This window comes from Chrysochloris asiatica, unplaced genomic scaffold, assembly GCF_000296735.1.
Source record: "Chrysochloris asiatica unplaced genomic scaffold, ChrAsi1.0 scaffold00252, whole genome shotgun sequence".
Classification (NCBI taxonomy): Eukaryota; Metazoa; Chordata; class Mammalia; order Afrosoricida; family Chrysochloridae; genus Chrysochloris; species Chrysochloris asiatica.
In genome coordinates, this window is record NW_006408770.1 from 3,995,096 (window position 1) to 4,010,536 (window position 15,441).

The following is a 15,441-nucleotide window of genomic DNA, read 5'->3' on the forward strand; positions in this document are numbered from 1 at the left end:
GAAACAGATTTTAAAAGTTCAGGGCCTCCGCTTGGGCTGCATATCTGTGTGCATGCGTGGCAGAAGAACCCACCAGCAGTGAGGGTGGGGCGTGGCTACTCGGCTCAGGCTCTCCCTATATTCACCAGAATGGAGGTGGGCAAACAGTGAGCGCGCCAATTACCTTATACCAAAGGAAAAAAGAAAATCAGAACAAAGCAAAACTGACAAAGTATATTGTCCACCTTTGTCCCAAGGTTCCTGCGGCTTTTTTCCGTGGTGTTTCTGCTCCCCCAGTTTTGTCTTTTGGCTTGGTCTCGCCCAGGATGTCGGCTCTGGTCTCCGAGTCTGGCCCGCCATATTCACAAGTACATAATTTTTTACTTTAGCTCCAAACTCCACAAGCTATAAGCCTTCAAACCTTTAAAATATTCCTATCTCTGTACTTCCGACTTTTGGAGCTCTGCCCTGGATCTGTGTTATTGCTGCCGGCGACTTTCACTGCACCTCCACCCTAGCCGCCATCCCATAGTACTTTTAATATTCTCCTCCAACACCATAATTGAAATGCATCAATTTTTCTACAGTCTTCCTTATTTATGCATAGCAGTGATTGTGAGGGTGGCCCAGAACTGGGCAGTGTTTTGTTCTGTTCTGCATAGGGTCATTATGAGTTGATACTGATTTGATGGCACCTAACAACAACAATACGTACACAGTTGATGTTTACAACCTTACGATGTCTTTCAGCGGTCCTAGTTTGAGAGCCACTGTGTTACAAGGGATATATTTGCACTAAAAAATTATTTCTTACTTATGTGAGGTATAACTGAACATCTTGTATTTATATTTGCTGAGATTACCTTACTTTGAAGTCATCATTTCCTTCCAACTTCGATTCCTTGGCAATCAGTGATATCTTTTTTGCTCTTAAAAGTTTTACCTCTTTGTGGATGCCATATAAATGGAATCATACAACATGTAGTATTTTGAGTCTAGCTTTCTTCATTTAGCATAATGCATTTGCGGTCCAACCATGTTGTTGCATATATTGTTAGTTCTTTGCTTTTTATTACTGAAGAGTGTTCCATGATGTAAATGTACAACTATTTCTTTTCCCCCACTGTTCATGTAGTGACAGAACCTTTGGTTCTTTCCAGTATTTAATGATTATGAAAATTAATGCCATAAATAGGTCAGGTTCATCATGAAGATGTATCCTCTGTCACTGTAGCTGTTCCAGTCGGCTTGTCCTTTCTAGTGGAAATGTCTCACCTAATAAGGTTGTGAATGGGACTCAGGATTCCACCTAAGGTCCTATACTCTGTAAAGGCTTTGCATGAGGCCTATTTCACTGGGCAAGTTATAGAACCCCTTTGAGGTTATAGGCTGAAGATGGGCTTACAAGTTTTCTCTAATCATGTTTCCCAACATTCCTTTATATCCCACTCAAGTGTCTATTTTACAATAGTAGGCAAGGAAAACTAATATTCATAAGGCAGTCAAGGATTTTAGTATTATTTACCTTCTTCAAGCTATATCTTGATCCCTGTATCCCAGAGCCCTGTTGTTCCAAGGTTGAATATGCATCACTATTTTCCTCTGTCCCACTAGGCCATGCAAACCTGTCTCAGTGTTCCCCTATCTATCTTGTTCTTTTGCCTCCTCCCCCCTTCTTGTATTGCCCTCCCCAACACACAAAGTAAACCTCCCACCCCAACCCCATTGTGGTTACCTTATATTCCATTAGTTCTTCCCTTCATTTAAGGCAGTCTATTTTATCCAATAATATACCTGACCTTCCCACCACCTGGATCTCTGTGTTTACCTTCTTTCACATTATAATTGTTTTGATCATAGACTGACCTCCCAGATCCTCTGTTCTTATAATTTTATTCTGTTCTTGACTCTTCTATTTGTTGACTGAGTTCAGGTGGATGCTGCCACGTATGACATTCTGTAGTTGTTGTCTTTTTTGTTGAGTCTCAGTCCTCCGAACTTCCTTAAGGTTATTTTTCATAGCAGGGTTGGCTTTGGAAAAATTCCTTAGCTTCTGTTTATCCTGAAATGTTTTGATTACACCATCATACTTGATTGACAGCTTTGCTCTGTAGAGGATTCTTGGGTGGCAGTTTTTTTTTTGTTCAGGGTTTTATATATGTCTCCCCATTTCATTCTTGCCTGCATGGTTTCTGTTGAGAAATCCAAGCTTAATCTGGTTTGCTTGCCTTTGTATGTTATATTTCTCTTTTCCCTAGCTGCTTTCAAGATCCTGTCCTCATCTTTGATTTTGGAGAGCTTGATTATTATATGTCTTGGTGATTATCTTTTAAGGTCTATGCATCCTGGGGTTCGTTGAGCTTCTTGAATGCTTATCTTTTCACTTTTCAGGATGTTAGGAAAATTTTCTTCCAGAAGCTCTTCAACCACCTCCTCTGTGGCCTTGTGTGATTGTTCCTGTTCTGGAATGCCAATGATTCTTATGTTATCCTCTTCATGTTATCCAACATGTTATCCAACATAAATCTTCAGCCTTCTTCAGATTTTTTAAAATTCTTTTTTGTGTTTGTTCTTATATCTTAGTAATGTTGAGAAATTTGTCTTCTAGCTCACTTGTTCTGGCTTCTATCTCTTCAATTCTACTCCTTTGCCCTTTCAGTGTATTGTCCATTTCTGATATTCTATTATTAATCATTTGGACCTCTCTCTGTAGGTTTTGAATTATTTCCAATGCTGTATTTATCTTTTTTTCCCCCCAGTGCTGTACTTGTCTTATTTGATTGTTCCTGTAGTGTTTTCCTGACTATTTCCTTATTTTCTCAAGTCCATTGTATAGTGTTTTGATACATTTTATAATCATTTTTCTGAATTCCTTCTCCGGCATTTCCAAAGCCTGCCCATCTTCCAGTATGGAGTGTAGGTCTGCTTCCAGCTCATTTGCCTCAGTCACTTTATCTCGTTTCTTGATATGTGCAGATATGGTCATCTGCTTCTGTTTTTGGTCATATTCACGGATTATCTGTGGTCTTAATACTTAGATGGGTGTGTATTTTGGTATTTTTTTATATGCTTTCTGATTGCCTCCAGGTAGATGTGATCAGGAAATGGGCTTGCCTTTTCACTCTTCTTCTTGAGAAATTTCAAGATGCCACTGTTGGTCATTTTGACGTAACTTAGGATTTAATTTTCGGTCTATTTCCTTTTTTTCCTGTATGTCCCACTCCACAATCCCCGTTCAGGCCTTTTTTATAGTTATAAACAATTTAGGGCCAGCTGTGGCCTTTTGGTTTCAAGTAGAAACTGTTTAAATTTCGTGGAGATCTGTGCACATGTGTAGTAGAACCCTCCGAGGGTGGGGCTGGGGTGTCCACTAGCTCAGGTACACCTATAGTCACCAGAATGGAGGTACACAGACAGCAAGGGACCAACAAACACATAACAAAAGAAAAGAACGTCCACACCTTTATTTCCACGTTTCTGCCAGGCGTCTGTTGCCGCTCTGATCCTTCCCCCGCTTTGTCTTACCCAAGATGGCCACTCCTCGAGCAGCTGAGCATCTTGAATTAGAAATCAATGGATTTCTTGCTTCTTCCACAAATTCTTCCAGCTGTAAGTCTTCCAACCTTCTAAATATTCCTTTATATGTGGTTCAGAGTTCTGGGACCATCTCCTGAGCCTGCTTGGTCGGGTATTCTGTGTTGTTGCTGATGGAGCTCCTTATTGCACTTCCAACCGATCTGCCATCTTGTTTGTTCTCCTCCATGATATTCTTTTAAGAGTTAGAAAAATATTGCCATCAATAATTACCTACCTTTGTATAGATTATTTTCAAGTAATACAACTAACTTAATTTCAGAAAAGCTATAAAGTGAATATAAAAAACTCAATTGAGGAACAGTTATTTACAAAAGTTTTATGTAGTTTACAAAAGTCTGTTCGTATCTATATGAGATTTTTGTGTATCTTGAGGTATTTGAATCAGTAATGGTGTAGGGTGGGGTGGTAGCACTTAGAACTGAACTCAAACTCTTCCAATTTAAAGATCAATTAGAAATCAAAGTACCTCTGAATTCATATAAAAATGATATTGGTTCCATGTTTAAATTGTATTTTTGTGTATATTTTTCTGTGTAAATCCATGTAATCCACTAAAACAAAATATAAAAAATGTTTACAAAATAAAATAAAGAAAGTTTAAAAAGAAAAAAGAAACTAAGATTTGATTTCTCAGTAGAAACCATGTATGCAAGAAGACAGTGGGATGATACATATAAGTCTCTGAAAGGAAAATAAATGTCAACAAAGAGTCATATACTCAGCAAAATTGTCTGCCAAATATGAGGTCTAAATTAGGACATTACAGATAAACAGAAATTAACAGCATTTGTAAAAACCAGACAAACTGCCAAAACAACTAAAGAGAGTTTATTGGACAGAGAACCAATGACAGCAGAGAACAAACTGAGATTAACATATTTGACAGTATCACCCAGAATTCAAACCAGATTTAGAAGTATTTAAAGTGAAACAAATGAACAAAACTGAAAATAGGGAATCAGAGGTGCCAATTTTCAGCAGCAGTGATAATAACAATAAATTATAAAGTGAAAAGAGGGAATAATGTGGTTACAATACTTCCAAATGAAGAGGAAACCAATAGAGTTGAAGAAAAGTATAAAATAACTAAAAATAAATCTAACTGTAATTATAGACCATGTCTTACTCCTAGTGCTTGTCTAATTCCTACCCCTTACACTAATCTTGTTCTTGTTAAGCACCACTGAATCAGTTCTGACTCATTGTAACCCTGTGTAGGGTTTCTGAGGAGTGCCTGGTGAGTTTGAACTGCTGACCTCGTGGTTCAAACCAACCTTGAGGCTGAGTGCTTATTCTACACTAGGACTTCCTACACATACCTTAGTCCAAACCATAACTACAGTGCTAAACTAACTTCTGAGCCTTGGCTAGACCTAGCCATAATCTGGACTCTAATTCATTACTCTTAACCCTCTTCCCATAAAAAATAAAGAAATAAAAAGTGAATGATATTGGAATCTAGGATGGGATTGCACCATATCTATAGATCATATTGGGTGTTGTTTTTGTTAGGTGCCGTTGAGTTAGTAACAATTCATAGTGACCTTATGCACAACAGAAGGAAACAATGTCTAGTCCTGTGCCAATTTCACAGTCATTACGCTTGAGCCCATTGCTGCTACCACTGTGCCAGTCCATCTCATTGGATGTCTTCCTCTTTTTTTTGCTGACCCTTTTCTTTTCCTGGCATGTCTTTATCCAGATAGTGGTCCCTCCTGATAATATATGTGAAGTCTGAGAGACGAAGTCTGGCCATCCTAGCTTTTAAGGAACATTTTGGCTGTGTTTCTTCCAACACAGATTTGTTTGTTCTTCTGGCAGTCCATGATACTTTTAATATTCTCCTCCAACACTGTATATAACAAAATTTGCAAAGACCTGGAGTTGGAGAACCAGAAAAGAAGAACATGCTCAGCATTTCTCAAGCTGAGGGAGCTGAAGAAAAAAATCCAAGTGTCGGCTTTCAATATTGAAGGGCAAAATATTTAATGATGCAGAAAGCATCAAAGAAAATGGAAGGAATCCACAGAGTTCACTGTACCAAAAAGAAACGGTCAATGTTCAACCATTTAAAGAGGTAGGATATGCTTGAGAGCCAGTGATACATTGAATAGTTTTCATCTTGTCTAGATGAGTATGATGAAAGGAGAAGGGGATAGGATTCTTTTGATTCAATTGTGAGCAATTTTTTATCATGACTAATCGCAGTTGTCACAACTGTAAAGGTAGAAGTTGTGTAACAAAAAGGGGGGAGTAGAGAGTATCTGTAACTGCTACTGCGTTGCCAAAGGGCCTTAAGCAGCAGCCACCGGAGCCCTAGTGGATTGGGGATGGGAGAGCAAGAGCCCTGCAGACAAAGTGGTGAAGAAAGGAAAGAAGGTCAAGAAGAGCAAAAAGATGTTCTTTGAAGATAAGCAAGCTGAGGAAGAAGAGAAAGCACTCAAGGAGAAGAAGCAGCAACAATAGCAGCAGCAGCAGCAGCAGCAAAAAAAGAAGTGAGACACATGACAAGGCAAGCAGAAGGAAGATGTGTACGATGATGGAGAGGAGAAAGAACTCATGGAGCGCCTAAGAAGCTCTCAGTGCCCGTCAGTGATGAGGAGGATGAGGTACCTGTTCCAGTACCCCGAGGAGGGAAGAAAACCAAGGGCGGTAATGCTTTTGCAGCCCTGATTCAGGATCAGAGTGAGGAAGAGGAGGAGGAAGAAGAAAAATGCGAAGCCGGAGAAGAATTGAATCAATAAGGCTGTATCTGAGGAACTACAGCCTGGGCTCAAGGGCAAAAAAGGAAAGGAAGAAAAGTAAAAGGGGAAGGCCAAGCCTCAAAATAAATTTGCTGTTCTGGAGAGTGGAGAGGATGGTGATGATGATGAAGAAATAATGAAAGAAAAGGAGCCACTCAAACAAGCAAAGGAGAAGGGCAAGAAGGCAGAGAAAGGTTTGGAAGAAGATGGAGAGCCCCAGGCAGATGATCCTTATGCTCACCTCAGCAAAAAGGAGAAGAAAAAGCTGAAGTAACATGGAGTATGAGCACCAAGTAGCTTCATTAAAAGCAGCCAGTGCTGCGGAAAATGACTTCTCTGTGTCCCAGACAGAGGTGTCCTCCCATCAAGCCATCGTAGAAAATGTATCTGACATCAAGCTGGAGAAGTTCAGCATTTTGGCCCACGGCAAGGAGTTATTTGTCAATGCAGACCTGTACATTGTAGCTGGCCACCGCTATAGACTGGTGGAACCCAATGGCAAGGGCAAGACCACGCTTCTCAAGCACATTGCCAATCGAGCCCTGAGCATCCCTCCCAACATTGAAGTGCTGCTATGTGAGCAGGAGGTGGTAGCTGATGAGACACCAGCATTGCAGGCTGTGCTTTGAGCTGACACCAAGCAGTTGAATCTTCTGGAAGAGGAGTGGTGGCTTCAGGGGCATCTGGAACAGGGAGATGATGCATCTGCAGATCACCTAGAGAAGGTATATGAGGAGTTGCGAGCTACAGGGGCTGCAGCTGCAGAGACCAAGACACAATGCATCCTGGCTGGTCTGGACTTTGACCCTGAAATACAAAACAGGCCCACACAGAAGTTCTGGGGGTGGGGTGGTGGTGGCACATGCGTGTCTCCCTGGAGCCCACACTGCTGATGCGGTCATCTGACTTAACAACTACCTCCAGGGCTGGCGGAAGACATTGGATTGTCTCTCACAACCAGGGTTTCCTGGATGATGTCCGTACCGATAACATCCATCTCGATGTTCAGTGGCTCCATTACTATAGGGGCAATTACATGACCTTCACGAAGATGTATCAGCAGAAGCAGAAAGAACTGCTAAAACAGTATGAGAAGCAGGAGAAAAAGCTGAAGGAGCTGATAGAAAAACCAGGACAAAGAATCCCAGGAGGCCCCTGAGCTCCTGAAGTGCCCCAAAGAATACACTGTGCACTTCACATTCCCAAACCCCCCGACCCCTCAGCCCTCCTGTGCTGGGTCTGCACGGTGTGAAATTTGGCTATGAGGGGCAGAAACCACTCTTTAAGAACCTGGACTTTGGCATTATTAAGGACGCAAGGATTTGCTTTGTGGGCCCAAATGGTGTGTGGAAGAGCATCCTGCTCCTGCTGCTGATGGGCAAGCTGACACCAACCCACAGGGAAATGAGAATGAATCACCGGCTGAAAGTTGGCTTCTTCGACCAGTAGTATGCAGAGCAGCTACGCTTGGAGGAGACACCCACTGAGTACCTACAGCATGGCTTCAACCTGCCCTACCAGGATGCCTGAGAGTGCTTGGGCTGCTTCGGCCTGGAGAGTCATGTCCCACACCATCCAGATCTGCAAATTCTCTGGTAGACAGAAAGCCCGAGTTGTGTTTGCAGAGCTGGCCTGCTGGGAGCCTGATGTCGTCTTGGATGAGCCGACCAATAATTTGGACATTGAGTCTATTGATGCTCTTGGGCAGGCCATTAGTGAATACAAAGGTGCGGTGATAGTCGTCAGCCACGATGTCTGACTTATCTGCCGGCTGTGGGTGGTGGAGGAGCAGAGCGTCAGTCAGATTGATGGTGACTTTGAGAACTATAAGTGGGAGGTGCTGGAGGTCCTAGGTAAAGTCATAGTTAACCGGCCTCAAGAGTGAGCTTTCCTTCCTGGTGGTCCCTCAAAGTTCCCTGCTGTCTCCTAGTCACCAATTGGAAACCTGCCTCTGGCCTGCAGATGGCCTAGCAACCACTCAGGCTTGTCACGGAGGATAGTTGCCTTGATGTGACCAGGATACTACTGCGATTGCTTCCTTTCCCCTGAAAGATTTGTCTGTGCTGCTTCTCTTCAGATAACCGAGCTGACTTTGTCCTTGACACCTGTCTGTACAAACAGAGGTGATCTTCATTATTATAGGATCCTGTCTTGTCAAGTTTATGTGGCCCGGAAGGCCCCCGATCTTCCCCTTATATTCCTCTGAAGCCTGTGTCTGGCTACCTTAGAGCTTCTGACCAGCTGCCTCTCTGGTTTCTGGCTGGTGCTATTCCTTCTTGGTGGATTATCGCTAACTCACTGATACAAACTGTTGTTGCCATGCAGAGCTGGAGGCAGGTGTCTGAGGCCTGTGTTATCACCCATTCCAGCATTTGGTGCCTGCAATCTCTTTGTCGGGTTGGGGATTTAAGAACAGGAGAAGGGTGCTGCTGAATTTGAATCTTCTTTTACAAGAGCAAGAAATAAATAGAAGGAGAGGAATTGCTTCTGCATGTCACTGGAGATTCCCAGGACCTGGAACTGTTCTCAGTCTCACTGTTTGTTTTTCCAGTTTTCCAGCAGCATTTAGCATTGCCTCTTCCCCACTAATACAGATGGATATATTTTGCAGCCTCATTCCACTTTAGAGAGCTTACTGTTGGAGAATCCTCCTCCTCTCCACTTCTTCAGATACGGAAAATGATTGATCCCTTCCATCAAGGACACTCAACTCTGTCCAAGTGTCCTCACGAATGAGGAGGTGCTTTGCTATGTGGTCAAAGACCAGAGTACGGATCCTTTCAGAAGCTATGAAATTAACCAACCAACATGTGCAGTGCTGTGGGCTATATCCAAGAAGAGACAAGGTCTGACATCATTGTCCAGTTAGAGAAGACTTGAAAAATAAAACATGAACTTACAATGTAAAAAAACGGGGGGGGGGGGAGTAGTTAATTTTGCATTCCAGGAATAGAGGACCCTAGGACCATCAAGAGGGAAGAGCAGGAACGGAATGTAGGATCCTAACCAGAGAAGCAGTGACACCAGAGACGGAGACAGAGGTGGTGATGGCATGGAGAGATAGAGTAACTGAGGACTCTAAACTCATGGAAAGAGAAAGGCCGTGTGCTGGTGGCCAGGAGGCAGGCTTGCAAAATGTGCCCTTTGGTTGTTTAAATGATTGTATATTCCTGCGTGTGTTTGTGTACATCAAGGGGAAAACAGGAGGAAATAGAGGTGAATACTGTTGGCCAGTTGTGCATAGAGTGGAGTGGAATCATTGCAGTGAAGCAAAGTGCAATAGGTTGAGTGCAAATGTGATTTTCTGCAATATAAACTATCACCTAATTCATAATAAAAGCTTAACAAAAACCCAAAACTCTATGTGAGGATTTATGTAAATGAAGTGTGTGTGTGGGTGAGTGGCCTGATTGTGTAACCTGATATCAACTGACTTCAAAGAAGTGGAAGATATAATTTCTTCTATCTTGCTTATGCAGCAAAGACTCACTCTATACAGTGAGGCCCATAATCATGATTATGCAACGAGGCCTCTATTGTGACTATGCATTGAGTCTCCAATGAAGATTTAGATTAGGAAGCTCCATGAACTTCCTGGTAGATGAAGGATATCTGTGCACATGCTGTTGTTATTATTGTTGTTAAGTGCCGTTGAGTTGGTTCTGACCCATAGCCACCCTGTATAGGGGTTCCAAGGAGCAGCTGGTGGGTTTGAACTGCCGACCTTATGGTTCAACGCAACTTTGTGGTCCAGCTGTGCACGTGTGAGGGTAGCACAACCCTTTTGAGACATGGAAGCATCTTGTTGGGAATCCTCCTAGACCTTGTCCTATGTGTCTCTTCATTTGTATTTATTTTGGTATAATAACGCTATAATAAAAAAAAATAGCCAATGATACCTGAAGGAAGAGTCCAAGGTACATTGCAGGCATTGGCAAAGAACAAAGCACCAGGAATTGATGGACTACAAATTGGAGTCTTTCTACAAACTGATGTGGCACTGGAGACACTCACTCATCTATGCCAAAAAATTTGGAAGACAACTACCTAGCCAACTGACTGGAAGAGATCCATATTTGTGCCAATTCCAAAGAGAGGTAACCCAAGGAAATGGGGAAATCATCAGACAACATCATTAATAGCACTTGCAAGTAAAATCTTGTTAAAGATAATACAAAAACGGCTGTAACCATACACTGACAGAGAACTTCCAGAGGTTCAAGCCAGATTCAGAAGAGGACGTGGAGTGAGGAATATTGTTGCTGACGTCAGATGGATCTTGGCTGAAAGTAGAGAATACCAGAAAGATGTTTACCTGTGCTTTATTGACTCTGCAAAAGCTTTAGATTGTGCGGATCATGACAAGCTATGGATGGCATTGTGGAGAAGGAGTAATCTGGAACAGTCAATTGTGCTGGTGAGGAACCTGTACATAGCCCAAGAGACAGTTAGTTGTTCAAACAGAACAAAAAAACACCCAATGGTTTAAAAATAGGAAAGGTATGTTCCTGGCTTGTATTCTTTCACCATACTTACTCAGAGTGTGTGTTGAGCAAATAACCCAAGGAGCTGGATTATGTGAAGAAAAATATGGCATCAGGATTGGAGGAAGATTTATTAACAACCTGTGCTATGCAGACGATACAACCTTACTTGCTGAAAGCCAAGAGGACTTTAAATACTTAGTGATGAAGATTAGAGACCACAGCCTTTGATATGGGCTACACCTCAACATAAAAAAGACAAAAATCCTCACAGTGGACCATTAACAACATCCATATAAATGAATAAAAAATTGAAGTTGTCAAAGACTTCATTTTGCTCAAATCAACCCATCAACACTCATGGAAGCAGCAGTCCAGAAATCAAATGCCGTATTGCATTAGGCAAATCTGCTGCACAAGACCTCTTTAAAGTGTTGAAGAGCAAAGGTATCAGTTTGAGGACTAAGGTGCACCTGATCCAAGCCATGGTATTTTCCATAACCTCATATGCATGTGAAAGTTGGACAGTGAATAAGGAAGACCGTAGAAGAATTGATCCATTTCAGTTATGGTGTTGAAGGAGAATGTTAAATTGACCATGGACTGTCAAAGGAACAAACCAATCTGTGTTGGAGTAAGTACAGCCAGAATACTTACTCATCTCTCATACTTTGGTCATATTATCAGGAGGGACCAGTCCCTGGAGAAGGATATCAAGTTTGGTAAAGTGGAGGGTCAGAGAAAAAGAGGAAGACCCCAAAATGATGGATTAACACAGTGGCGGCAGCAGTGGGCTCAGGTTAAGCAACGATAGTGAGGTTGGCATGGGATTGGGCAGTGTTTCATTCTGTTGTGCATAGGGACGCTATGCTGAAGCGATGGTATTTAACAACAGCAACAACAATAACCAACACCATAACTCAAATACATCAAAATACTCAAATTTCTTGACTGCTGCTTCCATGAGTGTTGATGGTTGATCCGAGCAAAATGATGTCTTTGACAACTTCAGTCTTTTCTCCATTTATCGTGATGTTATATATCTGTCCATTTGTGAGGATTTTTGTTTTCTTTACATTGAGGTGCAACCCATATCAAAGGCTGTCGTCTTTGATCTTCATCAGTAAGTATTTTAAGTCTTCTTTGCTGTCAGCAAGCAAATTTGTATCATTTGCGAATCTCAGGTTGTTAATGAGTCTTCTTCCAAACTTTATGCCATGTTCTTCTTTATATAAACTGGCTTCTTAGATTAATTGCTCAGCCTACAGTTTGAATGAATAACACCCTGGTACACACCTTTCCTGATTTTAAACCAACCAATGTTTCCTTGTTCTATTTGAAAGGTTGCTTCTTAATCTATGTATAAGTTCTTCATGAGCACAATTAAGTGGTCCAGAATATTCATTATCCACAATATTATCCGTAATTTATCATAATTCATACAGTCAAAAACCATTGCATAGTCAGTAAAGCAATGGTATTCTCTGCTTTCAGCCAAGAGCCATTTGATGTCAGCAATGATATCTCTCATTCCACATTCTTTTCTGAATCTGGCTCGAGCCTCTGGAAGTCTTTTGTCAAATGCATAGTTGCAACCATTTTTAAATTACCTTTAGCAAAATATTACTTGTAAGTGATAATAATATTGTCTGATGATTTCTGCATTCCGTTGGCTAGTATTGGCATTTTCACATTATTATGTCTTCCTATGGTGCTGTGGGTTAATGTGCCAGACTACAAATCTGTTTGAACTGCAAGGTCGGCAGTTCAGGCTCACCAGCTGCTCCTCTGAAACACTATACAGGGTCGCTATAGGTCAGAATCAACTCGACAGCACTTAATAACAACATGGTACTCTGATGTCCTGTTGTGGCTCTGTGTAGGCACTGAACTGCAAAGTCATTGGTTCAAACTTGCCATCTGCTCTTCAGAAACCCTATATAGGGTTGCTATGAGTCAGAACTGACTTAACAGTACTTAACAACCACAATAATCCATGAATAGCATGTTTTTCCATTTTTGGTTCTTGATGTAGTGTTTTGCAGTTTTCTTTGTATAGATCTTTTCTTCTCTGGTTAGATTTATTCCTAAATAGTTCATCTTTTGGGTAGATATTGTGAATCATACTGTTTCCTTTATTTCCTTTTCAAAGCTCTATTGATTGGTATAAAGTAATCCAACTGATATTTTTATGTTGATCTTGTACCCTGCCACTTTACTGACTCTTACAATGAGTTCCAATAATTTTCTCATTAAATCTTAGGATGCTTTCTTAATAGGCTCATATCATCATCGGCAAGGGAGTCCTGGTGTGGCACTGTGAGTAAATATGCCAGACTGCAAAGCTGTTTGAACTGCAAGTTTGGTGATTCAAGCTCACCAGCTGCTCAGAAACCCATACAGGGTCGCTATGGGTTGGAATAACCTCCGTGGCACTTAACAACAACATCATCTGCAAAACGTAGTGGTTACGAATAGGGCTGCGAACCTCAAAGTCAGCAGTTCAAAACTACCAGCTGTTTGGTGGGAGAAAGATGAGGCTTTCTGCTCCCATAAAGATTTATAGCCTCGGAAACCCTGTTATGAGTCGGAACTGACTCCATGGTACATAACAACAACAACAACAACAACATCATCATCTGAAGATAGAGCTTTACTTATGCTTTGCCAATTTGAATGCCTTTAGTTTTTCTTTCTTTCCAGCACAAATTGAATAGGAATGGTGATAGAGGGCGTGCTTTTCTGGTTGTCATTTGTAAGCACAGTGCTTCTAGTGTCTCTCCATTGAGAGTAATGTTGGCCATTGGTATTTTATACATGCACTTAATTATGCTAAGGAATTTCTCTTCTGTTTCTATTTTGTTGGGTGTTTTTATCAGGAATAGGTGTTGGAGTTTGTCAAATACCTTGCCTATGTAATTTGATATAATTATGTGTTTCTTTTTTTAATGTTCTTTGTTTTTCTAATATTGAACCATCCTTTTCTACCTGGTATGAATCGCTTTTGGGCGTGATGTATTATTTGTTGCATACATTGTTGGAATCTATTGGCTAGAATATTATTTTATTTTTTTAAATTCTGATTTATTAAGTTTTAATTTGAAGCTTCAGCATCTTTTTTTTTATTTTTTTAAGTTTTTATTGTGAGGTTTACATGGGAGAACATCAGCTTTACATGCATCCTGTCGCATTTTGTTTCATTGCAATGATTACAGTCCCCTCCATGCATCATCAAAAACCATACAGGCCCACCCCCCGGCCACCAGCACACAGCCCTTCACCCTCCCTGAGTCCAGTGTCCCCAGCCTCTCTCTCTATCTGTCCGCATCATTATGTCTGTCTCCATCCCTGGTGTCACTGCCTCTCTGGGTAGGGTCCCGCTCTCCGTTCTTCTCACTTGATGGTCCTAGGAACCTCTGCTCCTGGGCTGCAAAATCAATCATTCCTCTCCTTTTGTCAAAAAACATCTACCTCTATATTTCCTACCCTCACAATCAGTCCTGATGGCAGTTATTCACTATTGTACCACAAGAATCGTATCCCCATTTCCTTTCACCAGCCCGGTCCCAACAGATTGGAAATCATTCAGTGGTTATTTTACCTTCCCCTTCCCCATCTGGAACTAGGCTCCCTTTTGAAAGCTTGTAAGCCAGTCACTTCTTGCCTTTATTATTGTTGTTGTCATTAGGTGCCATCGAGTCGATACCGACCCATAGCGACCTTATGCACAGCAGAACGAAACACTGCCTGATCCTGGGCCAACCTCACTACTGTTGCCTTTATAGGCCCCCCCATTTTGGGTAGCCAATATCTAAGTTGCCCATCCCTGTCAACCCTGTGTACGGAGTGGGTGGGAGTGATCCTTGCTTTAGACATTTGTTCCCTTTTTTGAGCTATTACATCCATAAGTATAGGTAAAGTTCATCAAATTGTAGCAGGTTACTCTCCCCTCTCCCCACTTCTTTCTTCTTCTAGTTGAGTTCTGATCATCCAGCCATTGAAGCCAGGTCAAGTGGGTACTGCGGGGGGTTCCTGCCCTCCACGGGGGTCGTGGGACACGAGCGAATACGCGGAAACATCGGGTGAAGAAATGAATGAATACAACTCGAGAGGCTTTTCAACTTGCTGTGCTGTCCGGCTATGCTCTCTAGCTTCTGCCCTTGCTTCTGCTTTCTGTTCTCTTTGCTGTCTGCCCTCTGCTCTCTGTTCTCTGCTGTCTGCCCTCTGCCTTCTCCCTCCTGCTCTCTGCTTCTTCCTCCTAGCTCTGCCTTCCCTGGCTCTGCCTTCCCAGCTCAGCAAGTCTTTATTTTTTATACTTAAAATTACACAGTACATGCATTGACACTTTTATCATTTCTTGAATTATTACACAGTTACGCACAACATTCTTGCACCGGTCCTTAGACAACCTTAACAAGAATACCCTGTGATGTTCAGACTGACCTTCATGTTCTTTTCCAGTATGAGATAAAACGGTTTCTTCTTGTTTCTACTAAAAGACTATAAACTTTCTATCCTACATAATGTGCTATTATTTTCATAATAAAGGTATTCATTAAATCACTTGGAAGCTATGTGGCATAAAGCCCAACCTGGCTACTTGCTGCAAGAAGTGTAGATTATTAAGTCAAAACTAT

The 15,441-nt window shown here is 41.6% G+C and overlaps 1 protein-coding gene and 1 pseudogene across 2 annotated transcripts in view; both read left to right on the top strand.

The window, feature by feature from the left end:
* Positions 1 to 15,441, top strand: part of ATP7A (ATPase, Cu++ transporting, alpha polypeptide) — a 266,921-nt gene that overhangs the window by 14,647 nt on the left and 236,833 nt on the right. The window lies entirely within an intron of this gene.
* On the top strand, positions 306 to 8,205 carry LOC102839165 (annotated as a pseudogene).